Source organism: Oreochromis aureus, linkage group 4, assembly GCF_013358895.1.
Source record: "Oreochromis aureus strain Israel breed Guangdong linkage group 4, ZZ_aureus, whole genome shotgun sequence".
NCBI classification, from domain to species: domain Eukaryota; kingdom Metazoa; phylum Chordata; class Actinopteri; order Cichliformes; family Cichlidae; genus Oreochromis; species Oreochromis aureus.
Window position 1 is genome coordinate 36338030 of NC_052945.1, and position 17691 is coordinate 36355720.

Below are 17691 nucleotides of genomic sequence, written 5' to 3' on the forward strand. Positions count from 1 at the left end.
GGTGAGTGACGATTAATTGCGCACCAATTCCTCTGACATCGTCTTATCACTCATTAGCTTACTATTCAAACGTGACAAGTGAAATCTCCCACAGCAAGCTTAAACATGTGAGAGGTTGATTGCGCAGAGAATCGCTGACCGTTATGTGAAATGCACGTGTAAAAGCAGCAGGATTTACGCCGGTATTTTAGTTCTGCTGAGCCAAATAAGACAGGTCAGGGTGAAGAAGGGGCAGCCAAATAAAAGCCTACCACAAAACGGAAAAGTTATGACAAATCAGACTATGAGGCAAAAAGAAAGCTCAGCTTTTTTGGTTTCATGAACAAAAGAATTTCTGTGGCTGGAATATGACGAGCTAAATAACATAATGTTCTGCCGGGTGTGTCGTGAGTTTCATTTCATTTGAGTTGACAAGCACCTTTGTAACTGGGACCAGTAATTTTAAGAAAGACCCCATCAGAACCCATGAGAAATGCAAGAAATGCATTATTGCCCAGTCTGCAATGTCTTTCCCAGAACAAACAGCAATTGCAAAAAACATACTAAAAATAAACCAAGCACAAGCAGAAGTCCTGAAAAATCTTTCAAAAGCGTACTATGTTGCAAAGAGTGAACTACCATTGTCAAAATTTAGCAGTCTTTGCAAACTTCAAAAAGCAAATGGCCTCGATCTTGGTTCCACTCACCTCTTACCCTTGACTTCAGTGGAAATTTCAGATTCAGGATCTGACACAGACTGATTCATGTTCTACACAGTTCTTACAAGTTCATAGAAATTTCTGTTCAATTAGAACCAAGTATTTGAGTTGATGACTGTGATTTTTATACAGTTGTTGTGATTTGTATTTTAACAACTTTCTGATTAATTTTTGTTTCCTTTACAATATTATACTTTAATGTATAATAGGAAACAAAACATTAAAAAATTGCTCTCTTTTTTATTCGGGCTACTTAAATTTATTTTGGGCTACCAAAAACTGAAGAGTGCCTGCCCGAAGGGCTACCAGAGATTTTGAAATTTTGCGAGCCTTGGTCCCAATGGGCGACTTTCTTTGAAGCCATTGTAATTTGGAGAGGCTTACCCTGGGACTGTCCTCAGTGAGTTTTCGTAGTGCTTTTGTTTCAATCTCGCAGGCCGGTATTAAATTCCGTTCTTTTGAATTCTTTTGGCGACAGAGAAAGACTGGACTCAGAGTGGTCAAGTTCAAAAAAATGATATTTATTTTACATTTCCGGAAACGGAGACCTGAACACACGAACACACACGCTCATGTCTCAAGCATTACAAGCCAGAATAAATATATAGTTCTGCTGCACGTCACACACACACACATAGTTTTTTCTGTCTGATTTCCTGTATTTTATTAATATGCCTCTGCAGCTCTGCACTAAACTTTCTGTTTCTTTACTTCCCCTTACTGAAGTCTCGGCTGCCAAGGCGACCTGTCACCCTCTGACCTAGTTCTTTGTCTCCTCTGGGCTTGGTTTATAAGGCCTCTATTATTAAAATACATAAAACAATATAATCAGAAAATAAGCATTAAGAATATATATTTATTTCTTAACAGTTTCCCCCTTTTCATTTCTCTCCTGAGAAATGAAGTAATTCCTTATTTATCCCTTTAAGTTTACTTGCATGTGACAATAATAGCTGAAGTGTAACAAAAGAAATCATGCCAAAAATAAAACCTTTCCATTGCCCAAGCATGTATGTCATCCGTCCCCTCAACGGGTTGTATATTTTCAATGTTCCCTTATTATTGTGGCATAATTACTACACTGTGTTTGGGCAATTTACATAACATAGAAATCCTACAAACTATTACTAAAGTCCCTCTCATTACTCTTCATTACTTTGTGCTCACATTATAACCTCTGTCTAACGAGCTTTTAACCTTCTTTTCAATCTAAACAACAAATTTTCTGGAACTGCACGATTCTCTGCACTCTACGCTTCTTTTGGATCCCCCTTTCTTGTGGTTGGTTCTTGGATTCTCACCAACCCCTTCATGGTTTTGCTGTGGTTCTGTAATCTTCTCCTGTAAAGGACAGAAAAGGAAAACACCTCTCTCTGCTATGCCTCAATAATCTAATATGTTCATCAATGGTTCTCTTAATTATTCAAAGTTGGTTCAAACTATCATGTTCTGGGCTCGATCATTTATATGTACTTAATCTCAATATTATTTATCTTTGTAAACGACACTTTTGACAACCTTTAACACATTTAAAGAGCCGCTTTCACCGTCTTCCCTCCAAGTGTTTCCTGTTGCTCGCTCTCTTCACCCTTATCTGATCATGAACATCCTGAGCACATCCTGCACCAAAAAACTGTTGCTATGCAAGTGCAAAAGTTTCCAAGCAAAATATGTCTTAACTCTGACCTAGAAATCAATCTACATCTTAACTGTCTCTGCAAGCATTTTTGCATTGACCTTTTACTGCACTGTTAGAGTGGATTGTTAAATGTTTGTCATTTTTATGCTTGCCAACTCTGATGAAAGGGATTCCACTGTCCTTCCCCCCAGATTCTCGGGGTTCTGGGTAGGGGGCTGTAATGTTTTATTGCAGATACATCCTATCTGGAGGATCTACTTCTTTTGATGTAAGCTTCCTGCGGTTACGACCCTTTGGTCAGCAGGAGGTCTGCCACACACACACACACACACACACACACTCCTACTTACATATAGAAGCTTCACACATATACATACATACAATGCCTTAGAAGCATGTGGGCGTTGCTTTGCTGTGTTTTGTGTGAACTGTCTCTCAATAAAAGCCAGCGAGAGGAGGCCATCATCGGGGTCATTCGTATTGAGCTGAGATACCGACGAGGCCTCCCTTGCAAGTAAATGATCAATCGCTGTTGCCTTGTTTTTCTTTCATGGGAATAAGTCCTGGATACAGCGGGGTCTGAGTTTAGACCCAACATGCACTCTGTCACCTTTCACAATAGATCATCTCTTTATAAGCACATTTTGCAATATGTATAAGAAAAAGATTATAACCTCTTATTCTAATAAAAGAGATCAAAGAGAAGACAAACATTTTCAATCAGTTAAGCTTTAGCATATAAGCAATTACTTATACGTAAGTTTTACCGTACCTAAATTATCAAACACCCGAAAAGTCATAAAATGATCATAAAACCCCTTATTTCCAATTAAATCTACCCCCTTTCGACACATCCTATGTGTCAAAGAGTGAAAGACAATTGATTAGAGAGAGCAAACTGAAAATGCTTCACCACATCTTAGGAAATTAAAAGAAAAAGGTTAATCATATTATTTCTCAGAAAACCTCAGCAATTCTCCTCTCGAGTATATTTACTCTGGGCCTGCAAACCTGTGTTTAAGGAATAAAATCAGTTCAATTATCACATTAAATCTTTTCAACTCCTGGCTCCACCCAGAGCCTGCATCCTCCGAACTACCTAGAAACAAAACCTGTGTGTTAACATCAAGTTCACATTTGAAACTCAGTTTTCCCCGCTGTCCTTCCCTCACTGTGATCCAATCTGTGCTATAAGAAACAAAACTTAGAAGAGTTATCAGTCATGTTCTTCATACAGAATTTTCATACGTTTTGATTTCATGTTGATCCTCTCAGTGTCATGGTACTTCTTTTAATTTGACTTTATCAAAGCTAACCAAAATTGGTTTGTTTTCTTTTACTTTCCTCGTTTTCCTGCAGTACCACCTCGTATCACATGCCCTTACCAGTTGTGCTCTTTTTAATACTTTACTATTTTAAAGGGAAAACCTCAGTCACTTGGACCAGTGTTTGTTATTCCATAACTCTATTTTGAATGTGACAAGTCTACCAATCCCCTATTTAACTCCTAAATATTGCTTTAGTTCTGACTACTTTCCTCTATAAAATTTAATTGACTTCTACAGTGGCCTGCTATTGTTAACAGTAACATCAGTGATATCAAAATTTTCTCCCCTTTAACATTTGGCATTTTCCCAACAATATAATGTGATACCATTATCTAAACCCAGTCAATAAAAGAGAATTTTCTTAAAGCAAACATCAGCAACCCAAAATTAGCAGCCAAAGGGTTAAGTCTGCAGCTCCACACTCTCATGTGAACCTTTCAGTCTCCCCTCCGTTCTCTCTTCTCCTCCTGCCCCTGGCAAAAGCAAAACAAAGCAAAGAAAAGCATCCACCCTTTTCTTACCGGCGTCGTGAATTGTTTGTCAACATTTACTCATCCTAACCTTGGTCCAGTCTTTGTTTCAGTGTCAAGTCAGTCAACCATCCAATCCACATTGTCAGTCCAGTCACAGTCCAGTCGCACATTCATTCACATGCATTCACACTAGATATTGCTGATATTGGAGACTCACGCCCAGCCTATTCCAGTCTCCATCACCAGCAAAATAATTTTAAATGAAAAAACAATTGTTTATGATTTTGGACTGGATTGACTCGCTGCAATCCTTTTAGACAGGAACTCCCAGGTTCCCGCACGTGACCTTTTCCTCAGCCCATTGTAATCTGGAAAAGCTCACCTTATATTTGCTCTCACGAAAATGTTTTACAGCGCTGTTAATTCAATCTTACAGGCCTGCTTAGAACAAAAATTAGAAAAAGAGAGCTGATTATTAGCTCATCAAAGCACAAAACATCATCACCATAAGGGTGACACCTGACAGGTTTTCTCTAAGTGCACTGTTACAAAAATAATGGGCCCCTCCTAGACATGTCCATGTTTTTAAAACTCCCTCTATTTAAGTACAAAACAACCCAAACCTAACTGACAGAATTAACTCATCACTAAAACAACAACCCCAAAAATCTTAATCACAGAAAAGTTTTGCTTACTAGTGTAACAATATGTTGTGGGAATTAGAACTTCGGGGGCCATAAAGGTTTTGCCCTACTCCCGGCTTAACTGATACTTACATGGTCTGAAATCAGACTTAAAATCACTCCCTCTGTTCATTTTCCCCACATCATATTTCCGTGGTTGCCCTCAGGTGCTTCAGCGTCCTGGACAAGTCTGAGGTCAACCGACATAGTTTCACCTGCTAAATACACAGAAAATCTTGTTAAAAGCCGCACAGTTTGCCCAACACTAATATTGCCCATTAAACACTTTTTAAACACTTTATAACAAAGTATCATCACTAAATTATAAATTTCTTCTCCAGATCTGCACGACTGCACTTAGTCACAGACTTTATTTAATTATCCTGTGGCTGCTATCGTATATTTTACCAAGCAATTCTTCTCACACAGTCACAGATATATTTCTCTCAGTGCACGCTTCACTCATGCAGTCAGACAGGAAACTTGAGTTTTTCTTTTTTCTTCTTTTCCTGTCCCCACTCATTCAACTAATTTGCATATTTAGTCATATCTCAAAAAGTTGCCCTGACAAGAGAAATGCATATTCAAAACATTACCACATAATTAAATTATTTTATTTTTATTTCTACAGTAATCTCTTCTTTTGCTCAATCAGCACAAGAGCACTCCCAATTCACTATTTTAAAACTGTTTTAAGCTTCTAATCACTGGTTGGTCCTCCCAATCTCTTCTTCCTTTTCACAAAAGTCACTCTATTGTCCTGCAACTTCCTGAGTTATTTCTCAGCTTTAGGCTTTAAATGTGTTAAATCTACACCATTTAGCATTTATGTCACGTATTCACATTCATGAGTGTAAGCATGTCTTCATTGCGTGTATCTATTTGTATTCAGATTAATATTGAGTGTAAACTGGTCTTCATTGCCCCCATGTGTTTTTCTAGTCAGACTAATTCATGCTTCTTTACGCTGAGCTATGGATTCACACTGTCTCGCACCTGATTCTCTCCAAAAATAATTTCACATGTGACAATTTGTATATAAGTGTTTTCTATTCATTCATGTAATTGTTAGTTTATGTATTTCTTTATCTCTCTCGCTCCTTTTTTTTTTTTTTTTTACCTTTCTGTTGCGATGCTCTGGACATTTCTGAACCCCACAAATTCAGCCTCAATTTTCAACCCAATTTTCCTATGCTGTCACTGTAACACGTCTCCTTCACCTCTCTGCCGGTCCTCGTCCCCTCTTCTCTCAACTTCCTGTGTGGCCTCCCAAATCAAACACAGGCCCAAATCAGCCGTTTCTTCTTCTCTGTTCATTCCCTCTTCATCTTTTCAGTCTTTTCTTGGCGGTTAACTCCCAGCATGGCAAATATGAAACTCAGACAGTCCAATCCAGTGTTTTCACACAGTCATGTCACTGGTAGACTTCCCAGCTTGTAATTCAGAGCGCATGTTCCATCAACATACATGCTGCTGGACCCTTCAGTGTTTTAGGTCAGCTGCACTGTCTTTTGCCTGCTGTTAATTCTTCAAGTCCACAGTGTTGTTCTGTCTGTCTTCTGTCTTCATCAGGAGATTAACTGTCCTTTAAGCTTCTTCTCAGGATAAGGACAGCATGAGAGGTGAAGCTGTGAAATTTTAAGCCAAAGCCTGGCCTGTTTTCATCCCAATTCTGTTAATCTATCATTTTGCCGCTGTATTCTTCCAGGAGGTTGAGCAAGTCCATGGGCACCTGTATTAACACACTAAGACATTTTTTTAATATCATTTTCATTACTGTTTCTTAGCACATTCATTCTCTAATTCCTCTGTTTTCATTTTGCAACGTCTCTCACAAGCTCACAAGCTATATTCAGACTTCCTGCTTCACTTCCTGCCAGCCACACACACCCACACACACACACACTCTTCACTTTACTGGATTTTCATCCATTTCTACAACCCAACCTAATCGAGCTCTTATTTTATGTTCACACTCTATATACCCTCTGTAACTCTACTAATTCTAATATAAAGAGAATGCACCCTCAGCACACCCACACATACACATATACTAAGCTCTTTGCATTTGCACACATTAACCAAATGACATCCTTCACATCAAAATCCTCAGCGTGGTTAGCAGAATTCTTTTGGCACAACTCTTCAGCACAAGTAACAGTTTTTCCACGCACATCACAATTCTTTAGCTCAGCTCTGTAGCACCATTCACACAGTACTTTCATCAGCATTTTTGCACACTTCCCTGAGCTTCCTTTAAATAAATCTTCTCTCACACACACACCACACTCTTATCTATCAGACTTTCAAAACAATATGCACTTTTGATCATTCACCCAAAAAACAATTTTACACTTCCTTTATACATTCACACGTTTATATGTATAACAAAAGACACCAAATGCCAAGATAAATTATTTCCATTTCCATAACTCAGTATTCAACATTTCCATTACTCACTTTCACATCGTCTGCCCCCGGAACCGGTCATCCTACCTTTTCGACTAATTTAAAAGCCTCTATGGCCCAGGTCCGCCCACCTTGCTGGTCAATCAGCTGGCTTCGGGAACGCCGTCACCGATAACGGTCAAATTTCTAGGCCCTATATTAATTTAAAAGCGCTCCCCGCAGCTTGACCGGAAGCTCCACTTAACCAGCGTCTCAGTATCCCACTGACGCCTGAAGCTTTACTTAAAGCTTTACCGGTCACTCGCGTTGAAATGGTCACGCCGAAGCCCCGCTTTATTGCTCAATCCGTGCAACAAAAGTGGTACTTGAACACTGATTATTAACGACCGTCCTCAGTGGTCGCAGGAATCACCCGGGATCTCCTGTCGCCGCAGGTCTCTACCGCGCGTCCGCAGTAAAGTGGGGGAACCAACCCCGAACCTTTTGCACCCCTATGGACCGCCCTCCCCGTCCTAAATAATTTAAATACATTTAGAAGCATCACTGTGGACTCTAACCGCCAGTTTATTTATCTGATGCTCTGGTCCAACCCTTTTAATCAATTTGGGAATTAAATCCCTTAACCAAATATCCTAATCTAATCTCTTTTCTTGGCTGAGATAACACAATTGACACACCCATAACACATCAACTTCAAGCACACGTCACATCAGCTTTAAAATTCACCCCAGCATTAACAACAATAAGCTTTCATCAAATATTCCCCAGACTTTACTTTTTATTTATCACAAATTACCCAAAATCACCATGGACATGTCACCCGAAATCTACTTAACAGATTTCATAATTTACTATAATTTCACCACTACTGAGCCAATTTAACGGTGGAGATCATCAACTCGGCGAACAGATAATTTAGAATTCATCCAATGTGCACAATTTTGCTTTTTCTTTGAACAGGCTTGTGCCTACCTTTTAATCTTTTTAGACCGGTCTCCTGTTCGCCTCATATCAGATCCCACCTTAAGCCGAATTTGTCCTCTCAGCCGCAAAAGAATCCGGGTCACTGGCAACAAGTATTAAATTCCGTTCTTTTGAATTCTTTTGGCGACAGAGAAAGACTGGACTCAGAGTGGTCAAGTTCAAAAAATGATATTTATTTTACATTTCCGGAAACGGAGACCTGGACACGAACACACACGCTCATGTCTCAAGCATTACAAGCCAGAATGAATTTATAGTTCTGCTGCACGTCACACACACACACATAGTTTTTTCTGTCTGATTTCCTGTATTTTATTAATATGCCTCTGCAGCTCTGCACTAAACTTCCTGTTTCTTTACTTCCCCTTACTGAAGTCTCGGTTGCCAAGGCGACCTGTCACCCTCTGACCTAGTTCTTTGTCTCCTCTGGGCTTGGTTTATAAGGCCTCTATTACTGAAATACATAAAACAGTATAATCAGAAAATAAGCATTAAGAATATATATTTATTTCTTAACACCGGCTTAGAAGGAGAACACATAATTAAATCATACACTGCAAGAACTCAAAATCTTAACAAGTATATTTGTCTTATTTCTAATCAAAAATATCTCATCACACTTAAAATGAGACACAATCAGCTACAGAGTAACAGTGTTTCAGTGATATATATGAACTTGTTTTTAGGCAGTGCATGTTGGATCTGGAGAATTTTCACTTGTTCCATTGGCAGATTTTTTCTTCACAAGATATTTTTGCTTCAAATAAGTGAAAAAAATCTGCCAACAGGACAAGTGAAAATTCTCCAGATCCAAGATGTACTGTCTAAAAACAAGTCCACCAAACACAGTGTTTTACCAAACACAGGATGATTTCAAATTCTTTAAATCAAATTTCAGATTGTATTTTAATTTCTCCAGGACAAATTATTTAAGTCGGTCTCATTCGCTCTTCACTCTGGATTTTTTATCAACTGAGATTTCAGTGGTGATTCTGTCTGCTCTCAGTTGTCGAACACTTGTCACCTCAATAATTTCCTCTGAGGCAATCACTCTTTCATTTTCTGAGATTGATTGAAAAAAGAAAGTTAAAAGAACTGAACTCCTTACAGTTCAGTTCTCATGTAGGCACTGGCCTGATAATGAAGACAGAGTGCATCATGACCTTGAACATGAAACCTTTTATTAAGTCAATAGATATACAGACTTTAGGTGTTTATTTGGTTACACACACTTACCTTACATATCTGGCGGAAAGAGTTTTGTCATATGTAGAAAAAAATAGGGCGCTAATGGCATGCTACTACGCAAGTAACCCTAGCGGAATCGGAAGAAGGGATTGCTCTCACAGCTAGAGATTGATGAGGTACAACACACATGCTACAGCAAGGGGGAGGCAGGACGACAGGCCGGGGGGATATATCATCACCCCCACCTGAGATTGGGTACCAAGTCCCAAGTGCGATGGAAGAAGGATCGCTTAGTGCGAGAGAAACTGACCTGAAAGACTGCATGAAGTACCCTCAGAAGATCAGAAGATCTACTAGATGGTGTGAATGCAGCACTACCGCTACATTACCATTACCGATACTAAGTAGCTGATCTATACTACAGCAGCAGTGATCAGTGAGATACTTGGCTACAAGCTAAACAGCCACAAGGAGCAGTACCCTCCATTGAAAAGGAGACTAGAGGCTAAGATCAAAGTAGCACGGAGGGAGGTTAGCCAACTATCAGAGCTGGAGAAAGGTGCGACAAAGACGGTGCCTTAGAAGTACAGCAAGCTGTCCATACCTGAGGCCTTGGAAACTGCCAAGCAAAGACTCACAGCATTTGCCAGCCGTGTGAAGAGATACACCAGAGAGATCGAAGGCAGGAGAATAAACCAGCTGTTCTCCACGGAGCCAGCCAAGCCGCACTCTCAGTGGCAAGGGAACAATTTGAGAACAGCACCACCAAGGCTGGAGACGGAGCAATATTGGAATTGCCTATGGGAGAAGGACGGAACAAATAACAACAATGCTCAGTCGCTAGTGGATCTAAGAACAGACCAAATCAACCTCCCTGAACACGGTCCAGTAACCATCACAGTGGCGGACATCCAAGAAAGGGTCTCTAGTATGAAGAGTTGGACAGCACCAGGCACCGACGTGATTCACGCCTACTGGCTGAAGAAGCTGACTGCACTCCATGAGCATCTGGCAGCACAAATGAACCAGCTGCACACTGATGAGTGACATCCAGAATGGCTAACCTCAAGGACCCCCAGAAGGGACCAGTCCCATTGAACTACCGACCAATAACCTGCCTCAGTATCACAGGGAAGCTCCTATCGAGCATCCTAGCAGCTAAGTTGAACAGGCACATGGCTCAATACATGAGTCTGCCACAGGAAGAAATTGGCAATAATACCAGAGGCGCAAAACACCAGCTACTGGTAGACCGAGCTGTGAGCTGAGACTGCAAGACTAGGCTGACCATGCAGTGCCTGGATTGACTACAAGAAGACCTATGACTTGATGCCCCACACCTGGATCCTGGAATGCCTAGAACTATACGAGATCAACAGGACCCTAAGGGCCTTCATCAGGAACTTAATGGGGATGTGCCGTACAACACTAGAGGCCAACTTCAAGCCCATAGCCCAAGTCACCTTCAAGTGCAGGATCTACCAAGAAGATGCTCTGTCCTCACTGCTGTTCTGCATAGGCCTGAACCCTCTCAGTGAGATCTCTTACAAGACTGGCTACGGATACCGACTACCAGAGATGGGTAACGCGTTACTGTAATCTGATTACTTTTTTCAAGTAATGAGTAATGTAAGGGATTACTATTGCAAAAACGGTAATTAGATTACCGTTACTTTCACGTAGGAACGCTGCGTTACTGCGTTACTAAAACCGTGAGTTTTTTGTGAGAATGTCTCATGACAGTGACGTAAGCGAGTGCGACGTTCGTGACAACAGCTGTCTGCAGATCATAATATATCAAGTGCGGGAGAGAGTGAGCATGCAGCGTTCAAAGCGTGGAAGTACTGACCTTATTTTGAGTTTGATTCCATAAAAAGTGACAAAAACATTAGTGTCCGTTGTGCGTGGGAAGAAAACGTCTTTTTACAGCGAAACAAACCACCTTAACTTCTAAGCAAGCACCGAGTGCGCTACGACGTAATGTGAAATTCACAGAGAAACTCGCGGATTCTTCCACTGACTGCCGCGGCACACCTGCACCAGGGTAAACCTCCGCCTACCCCAGTCCTGCTTTACAGGTGAAAATAGAGCAACAGGACCGCTAGTCTTTGATTTTATTTATTTTCTGCTGTGTTTTACTTGCATGTATTTGAAAGAGTGAGTGTAAACACAAAAAAATATTTTATTTTATGTGCTGGAATGTGCAGAAAATAGGTTTAAATGTTAAACAAATTTCTTCCAGTCAGAGGAAGAAAGTTTTTGCTTGATGCATAAAGTTAAAAGATTTAAAGTTTAAAGTTTTAAAAAGAGACTTTTCCATTTGATTACATTTTGTATGATGAATTATGCAGAAAAAGTAGAATTGGGCTGAAAGATCTATCGCTTTATCACCTATTCAGGTTGTAAATCGTGTTTTTAAAAAGTAACTAAGTAACTAAGTAATTAATTACTTTTGAAAATAAGTAATCAGTAAAGTAACGGGATTACTTTTTCGGGGAAGTAATCTGTAATTAGTAACTGATTACTTTTTTCAAGTAACTTGACCAACACTGCCGACTACAGAGTGGAGCAGTTGTCAGTCACCTCCTGTACATGGATGACATCAAGCTATATGCCAAGAGTGAACAAGACATCAATTCAATGATCCACACCACCAGGATATACAAAAATGACAATTGAATGTCGTTTAGACTGGAGAAGTGTAGTCAGATGGTGACAAAGAGAGGGAAGGTAGTCAGAACTGAGGGGATCAAACTACCAAAAAGCAACATTGCAGACACTGAGGACAGCTACAAGTACCTGGGGATCCCACAGGCAAATGGGAATCATGAAGAGGCCGCTAAGAAAGCTGCAACCACCAAGTACCTGCAGAGGGTCAGGCAAGTCCCAAGGAGTGAGCTGAATGGTATGAAGAAGATCCGGGCTGTCAACACCTACGCCCTGCTCGTGATCAGGTACCCTGCTGGGATAATAAGTTGACCAAAGGAGGAGATAGAAGCCACTGACATCAAGACAAGGAAGCCCCTGACCATGCATGGAGGGTTTCACCCCAAGTCCAAAACCCTGGAAGATGGCCTCAACCGACCAGCGGGGAATTTTTTAAAAATATATATTTTAAAATAAATACCCTCTCACCCCTGCGGGCGGTCTATACTCCAAGCTTGGGTCCTCTGCATAAGGCCTGGGAGCTTGAGGGTCCTGCACAGTATACAGTTATGCCGTTTGGGTTGCATATTGCACCTGCTATATTTTAGCATGTCATGGTCAGGGTACTTGCTGGAGTGAATAACTGCGATGCCTATCTGGATGAGGTCTGACCATTAAGATCAGCCGTTTCCATGAAGCATCACTTACTTTAAATCTCACTAAATTTGAATTTGGCAAAGCGACAGTCACATACCTGGGAAAACGAGTGGGACAGGGATAGATACGTCCAGTGGAGGCGAAAATTCAGGCTATTATTGAGTTCCTGCGCCGATTTCTGTAAAAACTTCTCTAATGTTTTAACTCCCTTCACTGATTTGGTCGGCCCAGTGAAACAGTTTCTGTGGACTCCTGCTTGCCAGAAACCAATTTGGGACTGCTTGACAGTTCATACGCTTCACAAAGCATATGAGCGCATGAGAACCAAGTTACCAACATATCACTACCACATTTCACTAGCTGGGACCACATCCTCGGTAACGATGGGCGATGAGGGATGAGGGAGTATGAACTGGTGCTGCGGTTTGGGGAAGGCCTCCAAGGGGACTGGCGACAGCTCCCGGGCCAGGCAGATCCCCATGTAATAACGAGAAATGAATGAAGGAAAGGAAGAGAGGAGAAGAGAGGGAAAATGGGGGGGAAGTGTGTTGCATGAAAACGAGAACAGCAGGTATTGGTGAACGGGGGCTTTTGTAGCCTGAGGCCAGAGGGGGCGTGAAGGAGGAGTGGTCCCACTCTTGAAATTCAGATGATATCTCCACAACAAACTGGCAGAGAATGACAGACGTCAGTCCTCACATACACAGCAAAATAAGTAGATGCAACAGGTCCAGAGAAGCCTGAGAGGGCAGCTGGGTCCACAGGCAGAACACAGCCCAGCCCAGCTCTCCACCAGAGAGAACAAAAAGAAAGAAGACAGAGAAAAAAACAAAACAAATCTGTACAAACCCTGAGAGATGGCTGTTTGCCTGTGGATATTCCAGGCTCCGCTTCCCTTGGTAATCTTCTAATTTATGGATCATATATCAATTAACAGTATCCTCTGCTCTCATTCATAATCACTTTGATCACTCACGTGGAAGTCACTGCCCTGAGTGCTCCAATTGCCACGTGGACCACTGTTGGCTTCACCCCCCACATCTTCTCAAGTTCCTCTCTCAGACCTTGTTATTTCTCCAGCTTGGTATTTCTCCAGACTGCATAGAGGGTCATTAACACTGCCCAAAAAATCTTTGGCTGCCTTCTGCCACCCCTGGAAGCTATCCCAGTTCTTCCTGTCCCAGGGAAACCAGAGCCATCACAGCTAGGTATCTGATCATCAGCATGGTGTAGGTATTGATTGCCTTGATCTTGTTCTTTCCATTCAGCTGACTCCTCAGGACTTGCCTTACTCGCTGCAGGGATTTGGTGGTTGCGGCTTTCCTAGTGTCTTCTTCATGGTTCCCATTTGCCTGTGGGATTTCCAGACTACTTTCCCTCTCTTTGTTACCACTTAGCAACACTTCTCCAATTCGAATGACATCCTAGTGTCGTTGCTGTAGATCCTCAAGTGGTGGATCAGTGAAGTGAGGTTTTTATTCACTCTTGGTATACAGCTTGATGTCATCCATATAGAGGAGGTGGCTGACAATTGCTCCATTTCATAGTTGGTATCCATAGCCAGTCTTGTAAGAGATCTCACTGAGGGGGTTCAGGCCAATGCAGAACAGCAGTGAGGACAGGACATCTCCTTGGTAAATCCTGCAGTTAATGGTGTCTTGAGCAACTGGCTTGAGTGGCCTTCAGTTGTTGTTCGGCACATGCCCATTAAATACAGATAAAGGCTCTTAGGATCCTGTTGATCTTGTACAGTTTATGCATTCCAGGATCCTGTATGAGGAATAGGTTTTCTTGTAAGCAACCCAGGCGGTGCAGAGGTTGGTGAGCCTGGCCTCGGAGTCTGTTCTATCTAACAGTAGCTGGTGTTCCTGCCTAATTTGTTCTGTGCCCTGCTCATGTATTGAGCCATATGCCTGTTCACCTCAGCAACTATAATGCCTGATAGGAGCTTTCATGTTGTACTGACGCAGGTTATTGGCTGATAGTTGGATGGGACCTGTGGGGATCATCTGGGATCAGGACTGTCCAGCAATCAGTTAGCCATTTTGGGTATCTCATCTACTAGCAGCTGGTTCATTTGTGCAGCCATGCACTCATGAAGTGCAGTCAGCTTCTTCTGCAAGTAGGCATGAATCATATCAGGGTCTAGTGCTGTCCAACTCTTTATACTGGAGACCCTTTCCTGGATGTCAGCCAGTGTGATGCTCACTGGGAGGTTGCTGTGGTCTGCTCATAGATTCACAAGCCACTGAGCATTGCTGTTATGGGTTGCATACTTCACCCATATGCTCTTCGAGTATGGCTCCGGCTCCAGTCTTTTTTCCTGCCACTGAGAGTACACCTTGGCAGGCTCAGTAAAGTGCAGCTGATTTATATACCTCTTCAAGTGGCTAGCCAAGGCTGTGAGTCTTTGCTTGGCAATTGTTCCGACACCAGCTATAGCTGCTGTCTGCTAGGCCTCAACTTTGTAGTGGACCTTTAGACTACTTTTGTTATTGGTGTTATTTGTTTTGGGTCCAAAAAACGAACATGAAAGCAGCCAGAACACTAAAGTTCTAAAACATAGTGTCCAAAAAGCAAACGGGTGACAACACAGTGGCTGTGGCAATCTTGTATCTACACATTATGCTGTAAAATGTGACATGAAAATGTGTGCCTGAATGACAAATAACCATTAAGAAAAACAAAAACAAAAAACAGGACAAATGTAAAAAATTTTGGCATTTGCTTTTAATTCTTTTATTAACTTTTTAAATGATTGTTTTTATTGTTATTTTGTTTTTAGTATTATTCTTTTTTTAAAGGATGATCTATCAATTCAGAAGGAGAGCTGCTCAGGCAAATCAGCATTCACAGCATTCATACTGTTTGACAGCAGATTTTTTTTCTTTTTCACAAATGTTGAATTTTCATAGTTTCACCTTTGTTCTTTTACATGTTTCAAAACTAGAAAAAGGTAAATAATTAACATTCCATTCAGATATATTTTATACAGTTCTTGATTCTTTTTCTCTTTCCATTGCAGTGACAACAAAATCAGATCCAAGATCAGCTTTTTAGAGTGTAACCTAATTCATTAATGTAGGGAAGCCTCTCATCTTTCTGTTGCAGTCATCTTTCTTAGCTCTGCCTCTTCACTATCGACAAAAAAGCAAAAAAACCCCCAAAAGAACCCCAAAACAGAAAAGTGGAACTGAAGCGACCTAAAGCAGATGCAGTTCTTTAAATAGTAATAATATTTTAGCTACTGGTGTCTCATCATGAGGACAGAAACACAGAGTTTTGTGACAGAGTCCACCCTAACAAAAGAGAGACTGACTTTATTTTTTTGTACTTTCATGTTCAGAGACTTTTGAATTAGGTGAGTCAGTCATCTAATCAATATTTGTCTTCAGACAGTGCTGCTGCCTCTGTGGCTTATAAATTACAGTATTATATTATTTGTTGGTTACAAAATTTCTTTTAAAATCTGACACAAAAAGCAAGAAAATAGGACTGCTTTTTGTCAAAGGAGGGGAGGCTTCCCTTCACCAGGTTATTCGCATGTTAACGTCATTTTTTTGATGTTTCTCATGCATGCATTTGGAATTAACCTCCAAAAATATAATACAAAAATACAGGAACAAGGGATGCAAAAAGAAAAAAAAGCTTCTTCTTTAAAGTAACCGAAGCAAGGCATCAGGAAAGAAAGAGAACAAAGAGGAGAAGATGTTTAAGATAGAGGAAAGGTAAGGTGCATGGAATGGAGATGTTGCTGCAGAAAATATGGATTGAAGTTATAGACCTTAACATGCTAAAACTGACACAAAATGTTCTCCATGCTAAGCATAAAAGTTTAGTTCTTTTTTTATCACTGTGTTTATGGTTTTAAGCTAGTGGACTTAATTATCAAAATAATATAGCCTAATGGCACTAGGACGGAGTAACTAACCATGGTAAGTCTGTTTTTACCAGTCTATTTTTAAAAAAATCTAATAAAGCTAGACCAGTTAATACAGCCAGTGTACAAAAATGCTACATCAAATCTAGCTAGTCAGATCGTTTGAAAATAAAATCTAATTTTGTTCCTTACAACATCTATCGACATATAATTTTAGATCACTTTACCCAGACTTGGAGAGCTAGCCAAAATTCACTAAATATCCTGTGAGCAATCAAGCAATTAGCTTTGGAAGTGGTGATGGTGTATTGACTTTACTGACTGTTAGAACTGCCTGTGTCTTATCAGTTTGCTGGTAAGCTGTAGATCTGTTTGCAAAAAAAAAAAAATTCACTATTACTTATTACTTACTTATATACTGTCTTTTATTAGGCCTATGAATAACAAGCCTGTAAGCTACATGGTTGTACACGACACCCCCAGTTCTCAGAGTGTCACAGACACCAATATTTTAATGCTTCAGAAAAGAGAAACCACCACAATGAAGATTTTGGAATGAACATGTCTTCATCTTGTCATATGATCTTTTGACTGACCAGGCCAGCATAGAACCCATTTGCCTTTTCCTCAACATAGACTTTTGACTTTGTACTTCTTCTGTTGCACACTTAATTCGTGATACTTTTTGAACTAGCCAAAGGTTTGTTTCAATTAACCTAATCCTCCAAAACTGATAAGGGTGATATTTCTTTGTCTATTTGTTATAAAACTTTTCTACATTTTAGAAACATGTCAGCAACCTCGGTAATTCTCATTTCCATGTCAGACTGGCTACACTCATTAACCGTACTGAAATGAAGATAATTTAGAATCTATAACTATCCATGTTTTCTCAGTGTTTGCGCTTGAGATCTGAATTCAGATCATGAAAGTCATATATATCGGTTAGACTTGGTGAGACAAGCAAAGGGAGTTTCACCACAGTGTTGCAAAAAACCCCCAGATTTATCTAGTCCAGACCTAAACTTTCTGAATAATCCTGCTACCTCAGCCTAAAATATGAAAAATATTTATGTAAACCTCAGCTCTACATGGATTAAACTTTT